General features: G+C 43.8%; 1 protein-coding gene across 1 annotated transcript in view; it reads left to right on the top strand.

Annotated features, from left to right (window-relative positions):
* LOC134466164 (potassium/sodium hyperpolarization-activated cyclic nucleotide-gated channel 2-like) overlaps positions 1–10,000 on the top strand; it is a 96,438-nt gene that overhangs the window by 1,462 nt on the left and 84,976 nt on the right. The window lies entirely within an intron of this gene.

Below are 10,000 nucleotides of genomic sequence, written 5' to 3' on the forward strand. Positions count from 1 at the left end.
CTAATTAGACTAATTAAGTCATTGGTTGATTGACTGATTTAGTAATTGATTTAGTGATTGAGTTGTTTATTGGCATCGCATGAGCTGCCGCCTTACAGGAGTAAACTGTTGAGTTTTTCTCCTCCTGTGGTCAAAAGATTCCCTCAAGTTTTAAACAGAAGACATAGGGCCTACAGGCGTTCTTTTTTTCTGACATTCTCTCTCTCTCTCTCTCTCTCTCTCTCTCTCTCTCTCTCTCTCTCTCTCTCTCTCTCTCTCTCTCTCTCTCTCTCTCTCTCTGTTATGTATCGTGTTGTTTATCCCTTTTTGCATCAAGTGTTTGGATTTATGAGAGAGAGAGAGAGAAAGGGACGGAGGGGAGAGAAAGAGAGACGAGACATGGAGAGAGAGAGAGAGAGAGAGAAAGAGAAAGAGAGAGAAAGAAGTGTCTTTACACTGTTTGCTTTGTTCATTTCAGATTTCAGCACCACGTGTAGTGGACAGCGACCTCAATTCAATTCAGTTGCCATCTCAAACTAGGCCTATCTTTCTGTCTGTCTATCTATCTATCTATCTATCTATCTATCTATCTATCTATCTATCTATCTATCTATCTATCTATCTATCTATCTATCTATCTATCTGTCTATCTGTCTGTCTATCTGCCTATCTGCCTATCTGTCTGTCTCAATATCAGTTTATTAGGGATCGTGTACAATTAAAACATGAATGTTGCCATTTCATGCATTATTCCAGAGTTATTCGCAGGCTAAGTTAGGCCTACATCTGCAGAATTTCTTGGGTTTTTTTTTTGAAGAAAATTGCAGAAATACATGTGTAGAAATATTGGCACCCCTCCTGATTATTTGGTTGCACATCCTTAGAGAGCAAAGGTAGCCTCCAATGGTAGCCTCCAATGGTAGCCTCCAATGGTAGCCTCCAATGGTAGCCTCCAAACGGTTTTGTATTCATCAACGAGCGCCTTGCTCTTCTCTGGTGGTAACCCCCCCCCCCACCCACCAGGTTTCCTTTGCAACAGGTGCAGGATGCTAACTCCTAATTACAGATCATTTCAACCCACCAATGAGATTTCATTTTCAACTGGATTTACATGGACTCATTGCTTGGCCATTTAAAACAACAGGGTTCCCCCCCCCCCTGTATTCCACTGTGCCTTGGGGTTTTTGTCTGGCTGGAGGAGTGCACATGATCTTCACCTCCAACCAAAGGGTTCTCGCACACACTTCAACATGTTCCTGTAATTGTCTTTTAAATGTCATTTTAGGGGCAAGGCCACTTGAGAGGGCATCACGGAGGGCATCAAGGCCACTGTGGCCTTATGACAGATATTTTTTTTCAAGGGCACAAGGCCAAAGTGTGAGGGCACGAGGGCCCTGCCCCTGATGATGTCATGATGCCCCTGATGCCTGTCATGATGCCCCTGATGATGTCATGATGCCCCTGATGATGTCATGATGCCCCTGATGATGTCATGATGCCCCTGATGATGTCATGATGGCCCTGATGCCTGTCATGATGCCCCTGATGCCCCTGATGATGTCATGATGCCCCTGATGATGTCATGATGCCCCTGATGATGTCATGATGCCCCTGATGATGTCATGATGCCCCTGATGCCTGTCATGATGCCCCTGATGATGTCATGATGCCCCTGATGATGTCATGATGGCCCTGATGATGTCATGATGCCCCTGATGCCTGTCATGATGCCCCTGATGATGTCATGATGCCCCTGATGATGTCATGATGCCCCTGATGCCTGTCATGATGCCCCTGATGATGTCATGATGCCCCTGATGATGTCATGATGCCTGTGATGCGGTCGAGGCCTGCTATACCAGAGGCAACAGAGCAGTGACATCATATTATGGATCGGGTACCATGCTTGGATCTTGGTAGGGACTTCTTTTCCGTAGTCTCTTAGTGCAGACGGGGTCGCCGTCGGGCTTATTCACCATTTGCTGAGAATACTCACCCACATTATAGCAACATTGCTGTGACAGTACTGAGAGCCTTAAGTAACAGATTAAGACACAGCCATTACAATTTTGGTGACCTAATGGTTAGAAAATAGGCTCTGTGCTAAGGGGTTAAAGGGACACTGTGCAGGAAATGGTCAAAAAAGGTATTGCAACTATGCTGCTCATTGAAACTGGGCTGCCTATTGCCAAATTTGATCTTTACATGAAAGTTTACTAAGTATTAAACAAATACTTTCTAGTATGGTCCAAGTACAGTCATTTTTGCAGCTAAAAATGGCTATTTTTGGAAATTCAAAATGGCGGACCATGGAGAAGATCCCCCTTTTCATGTATGAAAAGTGTAATTTTTCCAGTCATAATGAATACTTAGAATTTGATGGTGGTGGTAAGTATTCGTGAAAAAAGTAACATTAGTGAATGGGCAGCATGAATTCTGGAAATAAACGACTAAAAATCTCACACAGTGTTCCTTTAAAGACTTTTCTCAGAGTATGCAAACATGTTACATTGCGTTAGCATTTAGCAGACGCCTTTGTTCAAAGCGACTTACAAGGAGCAATTTAAACAAGGACAGGGTAAGGCACAGTGTACAGTTGCAACACTGATAGCATTGTCCTACACAGAGCAAAGAAGAGGACGATGCATTAAAAAGTAGCAGAAATTAGGTGCAGTGTACCGTTGCAACACTGGCAACAATGTCCAACACAAGGATGAAGCAAAAAAGTTAAGAATTTAAAAAGCAAATTAAGTACATAAGGATGTTAGGTACATAGGATATGTTAAAAGCAGTGGCTTAGGGAAAGACATTAGAGACTAAATAGAGACTAAGACTAAGGAAAGAGGTTGAAACTAAAGGCTACAAGGTGAGTAGAATAAGTTATGCTAGAGTGTTAAATTATACAACATCAGCAGACAACTAGCAAACAGCGGTACCTTTTGGGAAAATATTTGGAGTAGGCCTATGTTATTTTTTAAAAAATGTAAACAAACGCTGCCCCCATTAGAATAGCTCATATCTCGGAAAGGACTTAGCTGAAAAAATGTGGCATCACCGGGTACTGACAAGTCAAGGGTAGCGTGAGCAATACAACAGCATATTGAAATTGACTGAACTGGTCCTTTAAGCAGGGAAGCTTTCTCGGAAGAGGTGAGTCTTCACTAGCTTCTTGAAGGTTGAGAGGGATGACCCTGCTCTTGTAGCAACTGGTAGCTCATTCCACCATTGAGAAACAATGACAGAAAACCGTTTGGACTGCGGTTGCCTTGAGTGCGTTGCAATATGCGACCTTGCCTCCTCCACTTGCCTCCTCCACTTGCTTCTCTCCTCGTACCAGGAAGTAATATGTCATGATGACATCACTGACAACAGCATTATATTTCAATATCTTGCAAAAGCTCAATTGTAGAGTCTTTTTCTCATTTGCAATTGGGATGGTGAATGAAAAACAGTCCTTCAAAAGTTGTTGTTGGGAAACTTTATCGTTTTCTCCACGGAGGACGGGCCAGGAGGCGGGACAAGGAGACAAGCGCAAGTGGAGGAGGCAAGGTCGCATATTGCAACGCACTCCTTGTGTGAGTAGATGTTGTTTGTGTGCATTACCAAAAGCTCTACTATTGCTTGATCTGACCTTGAAACTATTTTAAAAGGACTGCACTTTGCCCGTGTTCTCTACAAACATCAGCTGTTCCCTTTTATGACTGTAATGCAATGAGGTCTGCCGTGGTCTCCTCCCAAAAGGTCCTGCTTTGTGTAGTGTTTACAGTAACATGTGGTGCCTGTTGAAACAACTACCCAAAACTGTTGGAAGTTGTCCTTCAGGTCTGCAGATGTTACAGCAGTAGACCTGCTGGTTTTTCTACATCGTATTTGCTCGTCCGCAGACTTCTATCACAAATTCTTCCCTTACCCCCACATCCAATGAGGTCCTTTTCAGTTCACATGTTGAAAGTAGTATACTGAGGTCTTTTGAGGTGACTTTTGATTTAATGGAGATCTCGTATTTGTAAATATTTCAGACAACTCCTTTTTCTTCACCTTTCTGAAAGAGGATGTAACAGGTGGCTCTATATCTATCTATCTATCTATCTATCTATCTATCTATCTATCTATCTATCTATCTATCTATCTATCTATCTATCTATCTATCTATCTATCTATCTATCTACCTACCTATCTATCTATCTATCTATCTATCTATCTATCTATCTATCTATCTATCTATCTATCTATCTATCTATCTATCTATCTATCTCTCACAAACACACTCTCTCTCTCTCTCTCTCTCTCTCTCTCTCTCTCTCTCTCTCTCTCTCTATCTATCTATCTATCTATCTATCTATCTATCTATCTATCTTGGCCTAGAATAATATATGTTCTTCTGTTGTGATGCCTGGTGGGTGTGTTGGTTCCAATAGGTGAACTACAGGAATGAGCAAGGGGAGTGTGCACACCTGAATGCCGATGCAAAGTGTATTTTTATTGCAATAGTGTATTTTTATTGCAATAGTGTATTTTTATTGCATATCTAGAAAATAAAGTGCTACCCAAGTGAGATGAGAGGTTCAAACATTTCTGTCCCAGTCAGACCATTGCACATTTTCTAAATATATATACTGTATAAATATGCAATAAAAGTCCCCTATTGCATCGGGCCGCTGTATAGATATGCAATAAAAGTCCCCTATTGCATCGGGCCGGCATTCAGGTGTGCGAGTCCCCTTTGCCTGCTTCTACAACAATATATGGACATATACAGTCCCAGGAAAAAGTTTGTACACCCTTTGAAATTTCTTACCTTTCTGTCAAAATTGGTCATAAAACATTGTCTGATCTTCCCGGAAATCACAAGAAGGAACAACCAGAGTCTGCTTTAACTAATTCAACCCAAACATTTACAAGTTTTCATATTTTCATTGGCCATAAGATGTAAACATTCACAGGACAGCAAGGCATAAGTAAGTACACCCTTGCATTCAATAGGTTTTAACCCTAAGTTAGTCGCAATAACCTCAACCAGATGTTTCCTGTAGTTGTAGATCAGATTAACGAAACAATCTGGTTGTATCTTGTCTTCCTGTTCTTTAGAAAACTGCCTCTCGTCAGCAAGGTTTGTGGGATGTCTGGAGTGCATAGCTTTCTTGACTTCATGCCATATAATCTCAATTGTTTTTTGTCAGGGCTTTGACTGGGCTTGTTATGAAGCCATTCTAAAGTCGATTTGCTTCTAAAGTATGGGTTGTTGTCACATTTCAGGACCCATCCTCTTGTGTGCTTCAACTGTGTGACAGACTACCTCACTTTTTTCTGTAAAATATCACAATAAACTTCTGAGTTCATTGTTCCACTGATAATAGCAAACTGAAAAGGGCCCGAGGCAGCAAGGTAGCCGCATATAATGATGCTCCCGCCACCATACTCGAAGGTGGAGATGATGTTTTGGTGAAGGTGTGGTTCTCCAGTTCTCCTCCAAACATGACATTGTGTGTTCCCCTGAACAATTCAACTTTGGTTTCAACGTTGGTCTACAGAATATTTTGCAGTAATTCTATGAAGCATAAAAATGCTTTTTCGCAAACCTCAAAGGTGCAGCAATATTTTTTTGGACAGAAACCCCATTAATTTTAGATTGGCAGAATGAATCCCATTTTTAGCTATTCTTGGTTACATCTCCTTGTCTGAGTATGGTGGCGGGAGCATCATTATATGTGGCTACCTTGCTGCCTCAGGCCCTTGACAGTTTGCTATTATCAGTGGAACAATGAACTCAAGTTTATTGTGATATTTTACAGAAAAAATGTGAGGAAGTCTGTCACACAGTTGAAGCACACAAGAGTATGGGTCCTGAAATGTTACAACAACCCATACTTTAGAAGCAAATCGACTTTAGAATGGCTTCATAATAATGAAATACACATTCTGGAATAGCCCAGTCAAAGCCCTGACAAAAAACAATTGAGATTATATGGCATGATGTCAAGAAAGCTATGCACTCCAGACATCCCACAAACCTTGCTGACGAGAGGCAGTTCTCTAAAGAAAAGGGAGACAAGATACAAACAGATTGTTTTGTTCATCTGATCTGCAACTACAGGACAAGTCTGGTTGATGATATTGCAACTAACTGAGGGGTTAAAACCTACTTAATGCAAGGGTGTACTTACTTATGCCCTGCTCTCCTGTGAATGTTATGGCCTTATGACCAATAAAAATATGATAACATGTAAATGTTTGGGTGGAATTAATTAAAGCAGACTTTGATTGTTCCTTCTTGAGATTTCCGGGAAGATCAGACCATGTTTTATGATCAATTTTGACAGAAATGTAAGAAATTTCAAAGGGTGTACAAACTTTTTCCTGGGACTGTATATATTTTTTTAAAAATACATTTTTAGGGGCTTTTATGCCTTTATTTGATAGGACAGTTTGAGATGGTGACAGGAAGCGAGTGGGACAGAGAGGCGGGGTGGGATCTGGAAATGACCCCGGCCGGACTCGAACCGGGGTCCCCATGGGCATGCAAGCCCAAATGTGGGGGGCTTAGCGTGCTGCGCCACAGCGCCCCAATATATGGACATATTTGATGGTAAGGGAACATTTGTCACATTTGGCAGCATGGATTCTTGAAAGAGACTGCTAACAATATTACACACACTGCACCTTCAAGTAGATGGGCTTTAGCTCAGAGGGTTGCCGGTTCAAATCCCCACCCTTCCACTCCCTACCTCACCTCATGGTGCCCTGTAGCAAGGCACCTAACCCCACACCGCTCCAGGGACTGTAACCAATACCCTGTACCAAGGCACCTAACCCCACACTGCTCCAGGGACTGTCACCAATACCCTGTAGCAAGGCACCTAACCCCACACCGCTTCAGGGACTGTAACCAATACCCTGTAAATAACGGCAAGGCGCTTTGGCTAAAAGTGTCAGCTAAGTGTAATGTAATGAACTGTTTCAGTTTTATGGTGCCTATCAATATCAAATAGGATTTGTTGAGAGAGAGAGAGAGAGAGAGAGAGAGAGAGAGAGAGAGAGAGAGAGAGAGAGAGAGAGAGACAGACAGACAGAGAGAGAGTGAGAGAGGGAATGGGGGGAGCAATAGAGAACGAGTGGGATTTTTCTCCTCTCCTTTCTTTTCCTCTCCTCTCTCCTCTCCTCTCCTCTCCTCTCCTCTCCTCTCCTCTCCTCTGCTCTCCTCTGCTCTGCTCTCCTCTCCTCTCCTCTCCTCTCCCCTCCTCTCTCCTCTCCTCTCCTCTCCTCATCTCTCCTCTCCTCTCTTCGCCTCTCTCCTCACCTTCCGTCTCTCCTCTCCTCTCCGCTCCTCTCTTCTCCTCTCCTCTCCTCTCCTGTCCTCCTCTTTCTCCTCCTTTCCTCTCCTCTTCTCTTCTCCTCTCCTCTCCTCCTCTTTCTCCTCCTCTCCTCTTCCCTTCTCTTCTCCTTTCCTCTCTTCACCTCTCTCCTCTCCTCTCCTCTCCTCTCCAAACGGGTTTGAGAGTTCACTCTTTGCACCTAAAAGATGTTCTGTTCCTGAGTGTGTGTGTGTGTGTGTGTGTGTGTGTGTGTGTGTGTGTGTGTGTGTGTGTGTGTGTGAGAGTGTTTCTATGTGTGTGTGTTCTGTTCATTTGTGTGTGCATTTGTTAGACTACAGTACGTCACATATACTGTAGTGTGTGTTACATTTCTGCAGATTTGCAAGTGTACTTTTTCGTGGGGTGACATAAAAGACATTTTTACTTTGACACAATGGAGAGCCAGTAAAGCAGCGATGCCCTACAAAGGCAAAGTGCAGTATTGTAGTTACTGCAGATGTGACAAAGCAATAGGCAATATGTAATATGCAATATGCAACAGGCCTATCTGACAAAGCAATATCTGTAAAACATTTGGACCGTAAGGCTTTGTCACATGATGAAGGTGTTCTGAAGGCCATTTTCAGTCTAAACTCAAAGTACAACTACAAAGTACAACTACAGAGCATGTAGTGTAACAGCACACATTGTAGGCCAGAGTGCTTCTCCTTTTTGAAGAAATGCCCCCCCCCCTGACCTCATCATAAACCTGCCAACGCCCCCCCTGACCTCATCATAAACCTGCCAACGCCCCCTTGTCCTCATCATAAACCTGCCAACGCCCCCTTGACCTCATCATAAGCCTGACAACGCCCCCCTTGACCTCATCATAAGCCTGCCGACGCCCCCTTGACCTCATCATAAGCCTGTCAACGCCCCCCTTGACCTCATCATAAACCTGCCAACGCCCCCTTGACCTCATCATAAGCCTGCCAACGCCCCCCCGACCACCTCATCATAAACTTGCCAACGCCCCCCTTGACCTCATCATAAGCCTACCAACGCCCCCCTTGACCTCATCATAAGCCTGCCAACGCCCCCCCGACCACCTCATCATAAACTTGCCAACGCCCCCCTTGACCTCATCATAAGCCTGCTAACGCCCCCTTGACCTCATCATAAGCATCCCAACGCCCCCTTGACCTAATCATAAGAATACATACGCCCCCTGACCTCATCACAAGCCTCCAAACGCCCCCTGGACCTCATCATAAGCATCCCAACGCCCCCTGACCTCATCATAAGTATACATACGCCCCCCTGACCTCATCATAAGTATACATACGCCCCCTCTGATGTCATCATCAGCTGGCCAATAAGGTGTTTGAACTCCTACCATCAGGCAGAAGCTTTAGAGTTCCCACTCAAAGGCATGAGACACAGAAAGGAGGCGCACACAAGGAGGCGCACACAAGGAGGCGCACACAAGGCACACAAGGCATGAGACACAGAAAGGAGGCGCACACAGTGAACACAAGGAGGCGCACACAAGGCTCCTTACTCCACGGAAAGGAGGCGCACACAAGGCTCCTTACTCCACACCTCCTCCTTACTCCTCACCTCCTTACTCCATAGAAAGAACTTGCACAATGCTTCCTCCTGCACTGTACATTGGGGGTGTAACGATATCGAACCGAACCGACGTATCGCACAGAAAAGACCTGTACCGAATCGAACAGTGCTGTACCGAGTACTGAAAGGTTGAGTAAAAGGCTACTCTGTTCATGTTTTTACATTATGCTGCTACTACATGCAGAGGCTCGTGCAGAACCCTGAGAGAGAATGCAAGAAAAAACAGGTGTAGAGGCTTGGTCTTTGTGAAACCTTGAGGAGAAAGTACTATTTCTTACACTGATGAAATCTACGACCAAAAGTAGCAGGTTGAATGTATTTCTTTTTTTTCGTTTGTCTTTTGACAATATATTGGTGAAATTTAAGATGTGCTGAGGAAGAAAATGGTTTTCTATTTTGTTCCCATATATACCCAAATATACCGAACCGTGACCCTAAAACCGAGGTACGTACCGAACCGTGATTTTTGTGTACCGTTACACCCCTACTTTACATCCTTGCATTTTTTCACACTGGACTGAAGATAATGGGAAAAAAGGAGGCGCACACAAGGCTTGTGTGAAAAAAGCCGAAATTGAACAACAGAAGTCCGGTGTTCCTGCCACGCGCTTCCTACTGGAGACATTGAGAGTGGACTAGCTCCCAAACGTCTGTTTCTCCAGTCAACCTTAGACTTCTGTTGTTCAATTTTTCACACAAGCCTTGTGTGCGCTTCCTGAGTGATTACTACTTTTTGGGAGTGCACGCACCAAGCAATACACGGGTGTTAAGTGCAGACGCAGACGCCGACCTTTGTTGGTCTTTTGTCATCCTCGCTATGTGTTTTAATACTACACTGCTACAACCTAATCTCCCCTATGTGTTTTAATACTACACTGCTACAACCTAATCACACGGCCTGGTTATGTGTTTTAATACTACACTGCTACAACCTAATCTCCCCTGGCTATGTGTTTTAATACTACACTGCTACAACACGGCCTGGCTATGTGTTTTAATACTACACTGCTACAACACGGCCTGGCTATGTGTTTTAATACTACACTGCTACAACCTAATCTCCCCTGGCTATGTGTTTTAATACTACACTGCTACAA

Source organism: Engraulis encrasicolus, chromosome 16 (genome assembly GCF_034702125.1).
Source record: "Engraulis encrasicolus isolate BLACKSEA-1 chromosome 16, IST_EnEncr_1.0, whole genome shotgun sequence".
Lineage (NCBI taxonomy): Eukaryota > Metazoa > Chordata > Actinopteri > Clupeiformes > Engraulidae > Engraulis > Engraulis encrasicolus.